The sequence below is a fragment of the Homalodisca vitripennis genome, unplaced genomic scaffold (assembly GCF_021130785.1).
Source record: "Homalodisca vitripennis isolate AUS2020 unplaced genomic scaffold, UT_GWSS_2.1 ScUCBcl_5361;HRSCAF=12049, whole genome shotgun sequence".
Lineage (NCBI taxonomy): Eukaryota > Metazoa > Arthropoda > Insecta > Hemiptera > Cicadellidae > Homalodisca > Homalodisca vitripennis.
The window spans coordinates 2,978-16,895 of record NW_025781481.1 but is presented as its reverse complement, the minus strand read 5'-3'; the positions used below and the strand labels follow the sequence as shown (position 1 = coordinate 16,895).

The 13,918-nt window shown below is 33.1% G+C and overlaps 3 non-coding genes across 3 annotated transcripts; 1 reads left to right on the top strand and 2 right to left on the bottom strand.

The window, feature by feature from the left end:
* Nucleotides 1-362: 362 nt before the first annotated feature.
* Nucleotides 363-435, bottom strand: Trnav-aac. The gene has a single exon. It is a non-coding gene; the product is annotated as a tRNA-Val (tRNA).
* A 10,872-nt stretch (nt 436-11,307) lies between these two features.
* Trnav-aac lies at nt 11,308-11,380 on the top strand. Its single transcript has one exon. It is a non-coding gene; the product is annotated as a tRNA-Val (tRNA).
* A 1,828-nt stretch (nt 11,381-13,208) lies between these two features.
* Nucleotides 13,209-13,281, bottom strand: Trnav-aac. The gene has a single exon. It is a non-coding gene; the product is annotated as a tRNA-Val (tRNA).
* Nucleotides 13,282-13,918: the final 637 nt, after the last annotated feature.

The window sequence follows — 13,918 nt, the reverse complement described above, 5'->3', positions numbered from 1 at the left end:
TTGTCAAAAGGTGATATCGCTTAAAATTATTCGAGGAGTGGGGCATAAACAATTGGCACAAACTTTTAAATTTTATTTCGTAAATTATAAACGTAACAAAAATCGTTCAATTAATAGAGCAAATATGTAATAAAGCAATTATTACTATGAATAAATGTTTTATAAGGTTTAGGATTGTTAAATTAGGAAATATAACTGAGTGGTTAAAAATAAACATGAGTTATTTATAATAATGAATAACTTACCTGAAAAAAATGTTGTTAAATCTGAAAGTATTTATTATCTCTAAAATCGCATGATGCTCCGCAACTGTTTAATGGTTGATTAGAGGCCAGCTTAATCTAGACCGCCAAAAAGATAACTGTTTCCGCCCAGGATCGAACTGGGGACCTTCTGCGTGTTAGGCAGACGTGATAACCGCTACACCACGGAAACCGCCTTACATGTAACGACAGTTAGACAGTTAGTAAAGGACTTTGGAAGACATAAAATATATATATATATATATATATATATGTATATATTGTATTTTTAAGATAATATTGTGCTGTTAAATTTGCATATGTATATATATATATATATATATAGCAAATTTAACACCACAATATTATCTTCAAAATACAATATAAAAATATACAAGTATATTGGCGGAAACAGTTATCTTTTTAGTGTTCTATAACTAGCAGTACTATATATATATATATATATATATATATATATATATATATATATATATATATATATATTTGTTGTATAAAACTAGCAGTAACCTATGGTTTCACACGTTATTTTCAAAATGGATGGCCGTAGTAGCCTTCTTTTGATGTTATATGATGGAGTCTTCTGATATTTTTCAAAAAGAAGTAGACATACGTATTAAGTACATAGTATTTCAGTATCCATGGTTGAGAGTCTATTTTATGTTTTGTTGTATGAAACATATCTACATGTAAATCTCACAATCCTAATTTGTTAAAAAATCATCAACTTCCGTATGTTTTAATTCATTTAGGTGTTTCCTGTTCCACAGTTGAATTTGTGTTGTGGCCCGATAAAAAAAAATATACCAACGAAAAACAAATTCGATCAAAAAATGTCTAAACTTTCTGTGTAAATGATTTCAAGCCCCATAGTTGATGTTTGTTTTCGTCCCGATGGAGAATATATAAATAAATATATGGATAAATATATGTATATATATATGTATATATATATATATATATATATATATATATATATATATATATATATATACGACTTAAAATTTACTGAGGTCAAAAAGTTTCGGTTCCAGCCGTTCAAGTTTTCTTCCGACCTAATTTAATTTTGTTTGGTTCCACAGTTGATGTTGCCTTGATGACTTGATAAATAAAATATATTCGTATCTTGGTTTTCAAGACACAATTGAGTCAAAAAACATGTACTACCAGCCCTTGTAATCTACTTCCGGTCTAAGATATTTCAAGTGTCATAGTTAGAGTTTGCTTTTGGTTCCAATGAAGAATAGGCCTATATATGTATGTCCAACAACACATAAAATAAAAACATATCATTGTGTTATTTTCTGTAATGTTAACAAAATGGCGTCTGTTGAAAATGTTTAAAGTCGAATAAAAAATAAAAAAAATAGTTATAAAAACTTTACACGATACCAACCATTTGAGCAATTTTATTGAAATTCCAGCGGTACTTTTTCCAACGAAATCAGTCAACGCATAAGCGTACACGACCACTCTAAAGATTCACTTGCACAAGCCAGGAGCAACAAACCACTGAGACGTTTCGTTTGGCGCTCACGGTTATTTGTTTTTATTTTAGATTTATCTATTCAAACCTATGTGCCAAATTTGGTTTCTTCGTTTAACTAGTTCTAGAGATATTATTTTTTTTAAGAATACAAAATGACTAGTGACTAAACGACACGTTCATTGACTTATATTTACAGGATCTTTTTTGCTTGAAATGAAGAATACTAACATCCGCAGAAATTTGTGACACCCTCTTGTGAACACCCTGTTATACAGAAATATCTTTTAGTATGTGGTAGGACTAAAACGCTTACTTTGGCCAAAAAGGTCTACTGCCCCAGCTCTTGCAATCTACTTTCGGTCTAAGATATTTTAGCACTGTAGTATAGTTTACCACGTTGTATGAATAAATTAAAATATGCAAACACTTAGGACTGAGTCTAATGTATTTACGGTGTCAAATTTGAGGTTAATTTATTGTACCGATCAAAATAATATAATAATACTCTTTATTGCATTAACAATTGTTACAATTGCATTGCATGCGTCATAAAATGGAATTTAAGTTGAAACTTAAATTCAAACTTTAAAATAGAATCATCATAAATTGTTAGGCCTATTCTTTATAAAAACACAGTATGTCATAAAGATGTCATTCGATCTTTATTTATCTATATCAGAACCGGGTTATGTGTTAATACTCTTGAATAACTTCATTAATTTCTAATGTTTTCATCCCAGCAGCCCATTATGAACTCATCAACAGAGTAAAATGCCTTTGACACCAGGAAGTGTTTTAGTCGAGCTTTAAATTGACTGGGATCGTATATACATATTTAGATCTCGGAAACTTACTTCATTCAAAAGGGCCTACTTCCGGTTCTTGTAATCATCTTGCGGTCTAAGATATTTCCAGTTGGGTTTGCGTTATTGTCCCGATGAGGAAAATATACATGCATACTTAGGACTGAGATGCCTATTATGGTAAAACAAAACATTACGCCCGATATAAGGAGTAAACCATTATTAAGTTAATGCAACATTTCAAAATAATCGTATATAAATTTGCGTTGTAGAAGTCTTGATGTCTTTCGGGCTTTCAGTTCTGGGAAAAAACTGAGGCATGTTAGTGTCCTCTGTTATTTTTTAAGCCACTGTATAGTTGCCATATCACAATGTCAAGTTTTGATCACTTGACGTGCAAATATTCACAGGTTTGTTCATTAAAATTGGTTATATAACAGTATTTCCAAAATACACTATAAACAAAGAATTTTCTATGCATTGGATGTACGAGGGTCGTCCACAAAGTAACCTCCGTTTTGAAATAAAAAATAAACCAGTTGAGATACAAAAAGTTTATTATATAAATGTTAAACTACAGCTTTTCTCTACTTTTCTACATATTCACCATACAAATTCAAGCACTTATCATATCTTTTAACAGTTTTTGAAATTCCGTCTTTAAAAAAATCTGCCGCCTGAGAACGTAGCCAACCTGTCACAGCGTTTTGAAGCTCTTCATCACTCGCAAACCTCTGAGATGCAAGCCACCGCTTCATGTACGGGAAAAGATAGAAATCACTGGGAGCCAGGTCCGGGCTGAAGGGGGGAGTGGCTCAAAAACGTCCCATTTGAACTTTTCCAAAAGTTCTGTTGTTCTTTGAGCTGTATGAAGACAGGGGGTTGTCATGGACAAACACAACACCAGATGTCAGATGACCATGACGCTTGTTTTGAATCGCTCGTCGTAGCCATTTTAAGGTTTCACAGTAAAAGGTTTCAGGAAAATGATCCGAAAATTCCGAGATTGTGAAGCGACGGTTCTTGCGAATTTTCTCATCCACTTTGTTCACCAAATCATCACTGACGAGAGATGGCCTACCACTCCGGTCTTCATTGTGAACGTTCGTTCTTCCATTTTTAAATAAACGAACCCATTGACGGACTCACAATGTTTGGGCCATACACTGCACTCATTTCACGATGAATTTTAGCTGCTGTGTAACTTTTCGACCACAGAAATCTTATTACACCACCACGAACTTCACACTTGGCGGGATTTTCTATCACGGCGCTCATGTTTTTGCGTTGTAACAAAACAACGCGCGATCGTGCGATGCTCTCCCTTGCACAGCTAGAAGCGTACTGAACGGCTGCGCACACCGACGAGCTCCTCCCGTTTGTGTTCAATGGGGTGATCGTGACAGGCGGAGAGAAAGAGTGGGGGCAGAGCCGAGCAGTACCGATAAATCCCGAACATTCCTGACAAACCCTGTACATGCGGCTGATAGCGACCTCAGTTCGGAACGGTTCTGATTTCTATTATCTTACGAATTAATGAGTCGTTTTATATCCGAATTAATGAGTCGTTTTATATCCGAACATATCTGCAAAACATAGAAATTATATCGAATTAATTATATTAATATTGAACTTTCTTTATAATTCCAAAGATACTTTACAAAATGTGAGATGGTGCACAACGAATAAAATGTCATAATCTAGAATAGAATAGAAAAATTATTTATTTTCTTGAAAATATGTACAATAGTAAAATTATATAAACATCATTTATACCTTAAGCACAAACACAAACATTGCTCCTTAGTTGTAGACACAATTGACATGAGAATAAAAATAAAACAATGTTACTTTTTATTAAAGAAATATGAACATGTCTTTTTTTATTTTAATACAGCTAGGGTACATCAATAAACAAAATTCAAGAAAACAAAATAGGACCTCAAAAGGCAAGGAACTGCCTGTGTAGAGGCTCCAACTTTCTTAGAAAAACAAAAGAAAACAACAGTCAAGCAAATGAAATTAACAAATAAATTCAAATACGATAAATCTACCCATTTAAACTAAGCTTTAATAAAACAAATTTGAATAAAAAACACATTATATAATTTTCAAAGTCTAAAGCTAATTCAGTATACATAAAATGCCATAAATATAAATTATAACCATATCCAGTTATCTTTTTGTGATATTGGAATATATTCAAATTAATAGGACAAAAGCAACATATTATAATGTGGAGTCCTTAATTTGTAGTAAAAAACAGACCAGTTTAGTTTCATATATTTACTCTTAAATAACGAATGATCGACTTGCTTACCTACATTGTAGTCACTAATGACTACTAGACCACTTTAGGTGGTCAACTATAAAAAACACGTTTTGATTAACATTTAATTTTTTGTATGCCATGCACTCTTAGATTTTTGGTAGAATTGTCTACCATAGTTAGACAATCTTTGTAGAAACTTATCGAAAAGTTTAACAATAAAAGCGAATGAAACAAAATATTTTTAATAGTATAATCGGCAAACTAAATTGGCATTATTCGCCCGTCTCTGTCGCTCGAAGCCTTGATTAAGAAGTATCTATAATCGAGGCTCGAAGCAAGGGGAGTGTGCGAAAGGGCTTTTATTGTATTTCTCAAGCCTTACTTGTTTGTGCATTGACTCTTCATACCAGGCGCAAGCTTTGTGTTGTCTGTCTGTCAGCTGCTGTAGATAAAATATAAAATCAAATAAACACGAAATTGAACTAAGAGCTTGCGTCGACAACGAATATGATTTCAGCTTAACACATTCAAGTTGAAATTTGCCCCGAATGTTTTTACCACTGTGGGTGTTACAAGCCCCAACACCCCTCTATTTGGACTAAATTTAAGATAATTTTGTTAGTAATTTTTGTAGATTCAAAATTTGTCTATAGATTATTAATATCATTCCATAATTTACTAAAATCAACTATTCCACAAACATGATATACATTTCTCTGTAAAATGTTTTCGCTCCCTGAAATTTGCTGAAATTGGCTATAGCCATTTAAGCCTATATGTCCATCCAGCTATATGCCTAAACTACAAAATAAACCAGCTAAATGAAAATGTGGTTCCTGTTATTGTAACTCTAGTGGTTACTCTGTGGTTATTTAAAACTCTGGTATTTATACGTTTTAATCTGAAAGCAATTTCATCTTTACAGTACCCATTACAAAATCAATTTCTCCAACTTACCTTTGGAAGTTATTGGCCGTAGATTAACATTACATTTAATGAGAAACACTTCAAATTATTTAGTTTAAATATATATATATATATATATATATATATATATATATATATATATATATATATATATGATAAACTAGTGATAAGTCAAGCCAGCGTTTCTACGCCAGGTGCAGGGTTGCAGTATTGGTTGACTCATATCTCCTTTCTGTGGCATGTCCTTTGATATCTTATCGTATTTTCTTTTGAGAACTTTAGTATTTGAAACACTTTGTTTAAGTATTCATATTTTAATAACCTCAAATTATTACGATCAAGTTTTAACTTATAGCAATAGCAATATATTTCTCTGTCTGTTTGTTGGATATATAGAGAATGAGAAATAAGCTATAGACTTGAAATTGTGCATGCAACTTCGACCAAGCCTGATAAGTGTCATTTTGTGTCGTCTGGCGTACGCGATTATAATGCTGATCTGATCTATAGTACATGGAAATTATCGAATAATTTCTAACTAATAGTAATGTAACCTACAAATTATATTTATTTGATTAAGGCAGTTGGAAAATGCAATGAACCAAATATAATGTTACGAAACAATTTTATTGGTTTACATTTTAATACGAAAGATGCAATTAAAAAAACTCAACATAATTGTTGATTTTGTGTTTGGAGACCCTGAAGATAAATTCTTTAACTACTATGCTAAGTAGGGCTCTTTTTAATCCTCCTGGATGTTTAATCCACCCTCGAATGTTTTATAGCTACGCCACTGAATGTAACGAAGTTACTTTGTTACATTAGACTTCCTTACGTCTTTTTTGGTATTTCGATACTCCGTTGTATTGGTTTATTTGTATGTAGACAAGAGTAATTGCCTGCCATTAATTACGTTGTAAAATAAATTTAATTGCGCTGCATCCTGCAGCATCCAGCTTTGAAAATGTAATATATATATATTACATTTATACATATACATACATATACATATTACACCACCAGGCTCTATTAAATTCAGAGGAGTACAGAGCGAGAACGCGCGGACTGCTTATTCCACTATTCTAATACGCGGGCTATCTCTAGTTGGCAGGAGGGGCCCCTCCATCCCCACTTTTTCTCTCCGCCTGTCACGATCACCCCATTGAAAACAAACGGGAGGAGCTCGTATGTCAGAATGGCGGCGCTACCCCCACTACTTATCGCGCCACGCCCAAACGGCGGTTACTTTATGGACGACCCTCGTATTTGATTCATCGTTTACACAGTCTGGAAGAAAAGTTATAGGATAACTTTGCTTGTGTTATCTGCATTTCACTGATCAAGCACTGTGTACTTAATGTTTAATAAAATTAAAATATTAACAAATGATTCAGCCTCTTTGACGAACTTGAGCTTGACCATCAAAGAAGGTTTAAAAGTATTAACAGGTGTTTAATATAAGTCAAATTTGTATTGTGAACTATTTATATTATCATTATTTATCAGAATTCTAAATTATTCCGGAAAATGTTTCCGAACATTCTATTTCTATATATGCCTTCCTTGGACTTCAAAGAATAAAAAAAAAGAACTAGCCAAACTTGTCCAGCCGTTCTTGAGTTTAGCGATTTGCAACACATTTAGTGCTTAATTTGTATTTATTAGATTTGGTATTAACCGAAGGGAAAGCTCTTACGCTCTATATATGCCTTTTGTGGATTTGAATTACAGGGCAATAGCCCCACAGAATCCCAAATTTTCAATATTAATCTTGTGAGGGTTTTTTTATTTTATCTTTAAACAGCTGATTACTAAAACACACGTGTTGCTCAGATAGCTATTCTCAATCCACTACGCAACTTAATATCAGCTAATTGGTTAGAGCATTCGCTATTTAACATTGCAGTGTAAATAAATATCCAATGAAATAAAACTCGTAAAGAATCTGTATTTATCAAATAATATATGAACAGCATTATGAAAAAAAAGTTACTTAGAAAGTTTTATTTATAAAAAGATGAGACATTAAAAATGTACAATTATACAAATATACTAATACAAACAAAATCAAATATGAATACTTGTTTTAAGGGGATTCGCCACTGAAAACATACTTTTTTTTAATACACAATAAAAATAGCTTAACCATTTTTTTCTAGTGTGTAGTAGGCTAACAAAAAATACAAAAATATAAAACGGCCAAATAGTTGTCACATACAGCCTACAGCGAAAAAAACGGGGGGTTTTCGCATTTTTCAGACCATATTTAAAATTGATATATCTAAGAAACTATCCAACATATTGCACTACTCATGGTCTAATTTTGAAGATATGGATCTAATATAAATATTTAGGTAGATTTATCATGTTTAGTCGTTTTAATAAAATAATTTAGTAAACTTTAGACTTTTAAAGAAAAAAAAAAAACATGCATATATATAAAATTATGTTTATATTCATCATATATACCTAAAAATCTAATTCTACCTAAATATTTAGAAAAAGATCTACTTAATATGTGGTAAAAATATGAACTATCTATCTCAATTAGTTCCCAAGATATATCGATTTTTGTCTGAAAATTTATCGAAATTCAAACTTTCGGAAAACTGCGATAGAAAGTAAACGTAGGTTCAACACTAATATATCACGTATATTTTTTTAGTTTATGGTTCTGAAATAAATTTACACAATATATTAGGTTAAAATGTTGTATTATACATCAATATTAGGTCATATTATTATGTCAGTGTTCAATAAAATATACATATATATACATTGTAAAATAAAACAGAGTTCGTTTCAAAAGTCACCGGCACCATATGTTTTCCCCTCCGCTTCTATTTTCCTGGTTTCTTCCTCAAGCTGTGCATGTCTCAACTTCCTTCTGTACTCATCTTTTTCATCTTTTTGCGTTTCTGTGCCAGTGCTAGACTTCTATTGTCGAAGCGCTTGGCAATCTTGGCAGCGTTTTTTCCAGGGCTAAGACCAATTGACATTTGAAAATCAGATATTGCTTGCCTATAGCCTGTATTATACTGGCATACTGCTTCACACACTTGCATCTCTAGTTTTCTTCGAGATGCGAAGGTATTTTTTGGGCATTTTGTCCAAATTATGCCATGCAAAGCCTCGTTGGCGTTTTGTGTTTTTGCGGACACGCACCTGGTGAGTAACGCGTCACTAGCAAGGCGCTGGTATAGTGGTAGAATTTTGGCAACCACTCTCTCAGTCAACGGGGTTTTCACATTATCCTTGTGAAGGCCAGGTACTTCACTTTTGGCAATGCCCGGTTGTAAAAACACCAGGATTCATTTCCCTCCGGGCACTTTTGGTGATTCGGTTTATCGTTAGTTGAGGGGCAATGGGACAGAGTTGCAAGGACAGCATTTTTAATTTTTTTTTACATGGCCTAAATTGGTTTGAATGGCATTTCTGTAGTAGGTAGTCAGTTTGTTTATAGTTGTTAATTTCAAACTACCATATGATTTCCCTCCCAAGGTTTTGCCCTTTCCGGTGTTTTCCGAAACAATTTTTCGGAGGCCGGTTCCAAGGCGCTTGGCTATACGGTTGAAACATTCTTCCTTTTCAATTGGAGTTTCATAAAGATTTAGATTTGTAAGGTGGCTAAACGTTTTAGAGTCACTATCTGACACTAGTGTTGTATAACGGAATCCGTGTTTCTCCGATCTTTTCCATATCCGCTCCGCGGCCTCAGTTTCCATATCGTCAGTCTTTGTCTTTGTCATAGACGGCGAAGACCCATCAAAGTTTTTTTGGCAATTAGGATTGTGCCTTTCAAACCAAGCTTGAAATCCATCTGTTCCTGAACCCAGCTTCCTTTTCATTTTATCACAAACCCTGCAGTATTTTGATAAAACTTCATAGTCCACTACTAGACCGGTTATCACATCGATACAACAGTCGAGACCATTTTTAGAGGTGAACCCTCGCTTCTGCCAGCTCCCATCGAAACTAACGGAAATATTTATTGGGCCATGGTCATCTAAATTAGTATTGTTTATGATAGAATAAGCTTTTCTTACTTCTGTCCTTGCTTTTTCCAAGGATTCGTTTGCCATCTTGATGTATTGTTTTTCAATTTGTCTCATATGTTGATAATATGCGTTACAGCTCATAGGCTTCATATTCATTGACATACTGAATGCCTCTAATCCCCTAGGACGTTTTCCTACGCTACTAAAGGTTTTTACAACCCTTCGGTTTACATCGTACGACAAGCGTGAAGTCGCGCCCTCATGTTCAACTGTTTTGTTAGAAGTTTCAAAATTATTTTTGTAATTGCATTCTTGACACCATATGTTGAAAGCATGTGCATATCCCTTTGAAGGCATTTGAAGGACTTGAAGGTTCCCTGCACACTCAGGACAAGGAAATTTTTCCATAAAATTTGATAGTTTGTTTCCATCTACAAAAATATAGTTAGGCGCATTGTCGTCAAATGTGACTTCTGTTTTATAGCTATTGTAAAGCGCGAAGCCAGTAAGTTTATCAGGAACTTCATTATCATTATTAGAACATGAGGTAACTGGTTCAGATGTACTTGGTACAGTAACATCATCATTAGGTAGTAAACATAACCCCACCTTCATCATGGATACCTGTGTCTGTATCAATACTTACAAGACTTGCAGGTTGCACCTCATACCGCTTTGCAATATTGTCCTTATTTCTTCTAGCAACATTTTTTTTTGTATTCTTGTCTCTTCCCATATTTTATGGCATAAAACTGAACTAAACTTCACTCAAAAGAAACAGCCTGAAACTCAACAGTAGAATGACAGATGACAGAACACAAATTGTTTTGTTTTTATTCTATTACTACTACTTCTTCTTCTTCAGCATAGAGTAATGAAAATAAAACAGTACAATATGTGTATTAAGTACAGCCATGAAACTTAAAAACATATTACGAAAAATCTCACTATCTTCCGGAAGAATATCATAAGAAACAACTAAATTATCCTCTTACTCGAAAATAGTTACTATATTACGAAATTGTCTTGAAACATAAAAGAACTTTAATTTCTTTGTGTGCCACGCTGTTGTTACTACTGCCATCCTCTTAAATATAACTAACATTGACGTTACCTTTTTAAACTTGTAAATTGATGTAAATGTTACATTAATTTTAATACATATCCCAATTATGGATTTCTAATTTATGATATAGGTCAATTCTGCTGTTAAATTTGTTAATTTATTTAGTAATACTACAGCGTTCCAAAAACCTTTAACTAGCTGTTTTAACATTCAATGCCTGTAAGGCGTCGAGGGACGGTAAAAATATTCGTGAACTGGGGCATTTTAACGCATATAAAGCTTAGTTGTTGCTTCATATAACAACATGATATATTGTTAGTTAAAACAGTAACATTCTTAATGTAATAATATCGTATTGACAGCATTATTAAAATTACATTTACTACGTAGGTCTTTCATTTATTAATTACTAAATTGTATTTACCAGTAATAGAGTGTAAAGTTTTAAAAGGCTTATTGTACTCTCTCACTTTTAATTTGTGTAAGGCGGTTTCCGTGGTGTAGCGGTTATCACGTCTGCCTAACACGCAGAAGGTCCCCAGTTCGATCCTGGGCGGAAACAGTTATATTTTTAATATTCGATATCAAACTGCCGTTTCTAACTAATAATCAAACTGTTACTAAATATCTCGCAGTATCAGAGATAATCGTTTTAGATTAACAATATTCTTCGTTTTTTTCATGCAAGCATTCAGATTAAAGCCTTAGTTTGTAAAAAGGTTTTTCTGGTTTCATTACAGTTTTTTTTATACTAACTTGAATGCTCTGTAATGGAAAAAGTACTGAAACCTGAGATCTCGCCTTTAACCTGGGCATTGTAGCCAATTCTTCTAAGCAATGGAAAAAATGTTTCAAAAGTTCAATACGTTTATGTAAAATTCTGATGTTAAAGAAGAAACTGAGAGTCTTATTAAATTTTCTGTATCATGAAAACTATAAATTTATAAGTGAGTGTAAAGTTTACAAAAATGCCATAAAAACATTATTCGCAACTAATAACAATGTACTTTTTGCTTGCTAATCTTAAACAAGAAGGAGAATCAATAGATCTCTATTTACAAACGCTTAATTCTCTTAGTAAGGAGTGTAAATATAAAATCATCGATGTTAAAACCTATGCTGATGAGTTAATCAGAAATGTCTTGATTAGTGGTTTAAATTAATCTCAAATCAGATAACGTATTCTAGAACACATCTTAACCTTGAAAAGTATATATATATATAAGTTCATTCCTTAGAGTCAGCTCCAAAACATGCGATAAGCGTTCATCCATGATTTCATGCGTACCTCAATCATTTGTCACAATGCTGATAGTACTTTACAGATTCCGAAGTTACTACTACTACCGAGCTCAGAAATACATTTCTACTACTGCTGATGTATCAGCATACAGATTGTAATAGAAGTGTTATTTTTGTGGAGGAACAAAACACATTTTAAGAGATAGATGACCTGTAAAATATGCTATTTGTAATGTTTGTTCGAAAACTTGATAACGTTAACAGTTTGATAAAATCCACTTCACAGTTTGAAAGACTGTATATTGAATTTGAAGGACAACTATCATCGTTAAGCAGAAATCGTAAATATTTTTGACGAGTTCTCCAGCTTCCCATTCTCTTACCCATGCAAAGAGGCGGCAAATACGAACGTCTAGTTGATAAAGTTGAATAAGAACAAGCAAACCCACAATACGCACTATTTCGGTATCCAACGGTTGTCGGAGAGAATATACCGTGTCACTAAGACACCCAGAGGTGATAAAAGCCTAATGGTGGCAGACTTCTCCATTTGGTTGGATGAACAAGAGACGGAGCATGAACATTAAGACGCACCACAAGCTAATAGAAGATTCGTCAAAAAACACTGAAGCTGAAACTGAACAATTTAATGAAGAAAATAATATAGTTTCTCCTTGAAGAGGATCAAGAATAAGATGGATTCCCGAATGTTTCAACGACTACCTCCTAAGTTCAGTAGGGGAGAAATTATAATTCACTCTTATAAAAACAAAATTAGATCATTTGTAAAAAAAAAAAAAACATTAAGTAATTTTGTATACGTTGTGATTTTTTAGATGAACTAGTTGAATGTTGTTGATTGGGCCCTAATTTGTAAAAAGATTTTATAGGTTTAATTACACACAGATGTTAAATTAAGAATATTTTAAATTGGAGTTTTAAAAATTATGATTGATTTGCTAGGACAAATACCTAATCCATAATATTCCAATAGATACTATGTCCTGTTACGTGGGACTGCATGTTGCAAAAAAGTAGTTAATTATAATGGAACAACTTGAAAGACGTTATAAATTTATCTGGAAGAAAATTGTTAATGTAAAATTTAAGTGATTTTGTTATGTTTATCTAAAAAGCTAAAAGATAACTGTTTCCGCCCAGGATCGAACTGGGGACCTTCTGCGTGTTAGGCAGACGTGATAACCGCTACACCACGGAAACCGCCTTGCAAGAGGAGAAAGTAAGACAGTACAACAAGCCTTTTACAAGCCTACACTCTATCATTGGTAAATATAACTTTAGTACTTAATAAATGTGAAAGACCTACAAAAAAATGTAATTTTAATATTGTTGTTAATATGATATTATTACATTACGAATTTTACTGTTGTGACTAACAGTATAATGTTGTTTTATAAAACAACAACTAACCTTTATATGCGTAAAAAATGTAAATACCCCTATTCAAAGGGCCATAGTCAGACTCTAAAGTGGGATCAAACCGAATTTGACTGTTCTGCTTCGACATTACACTTTAAGAATGCAAGGGAACACTCAATGTAGTAATGCTAAATTTTATGCCGATTAAAATTTAGAGAGATTTAAATGTACCGACCCGTTGTCGCCGTAATTTATTGAGAGCACTCTTGACATTGTTTTTGACATATGTCCGTGTTGCCCACAGATTTTTTGTTGTCCAGCTACGGCGGGATCTTAAAGATATACTTCAGAGCTAGCAAAATAAAGGTTTAAAAATAGCAAAGTTAGAATTGTAGCCAGAAATAATGTTGGCTTAACCGAATTATCCAAGAAGGTAAAAAAACACTAAAGGATGGCTGATGTAAACTTTACTGAAGAA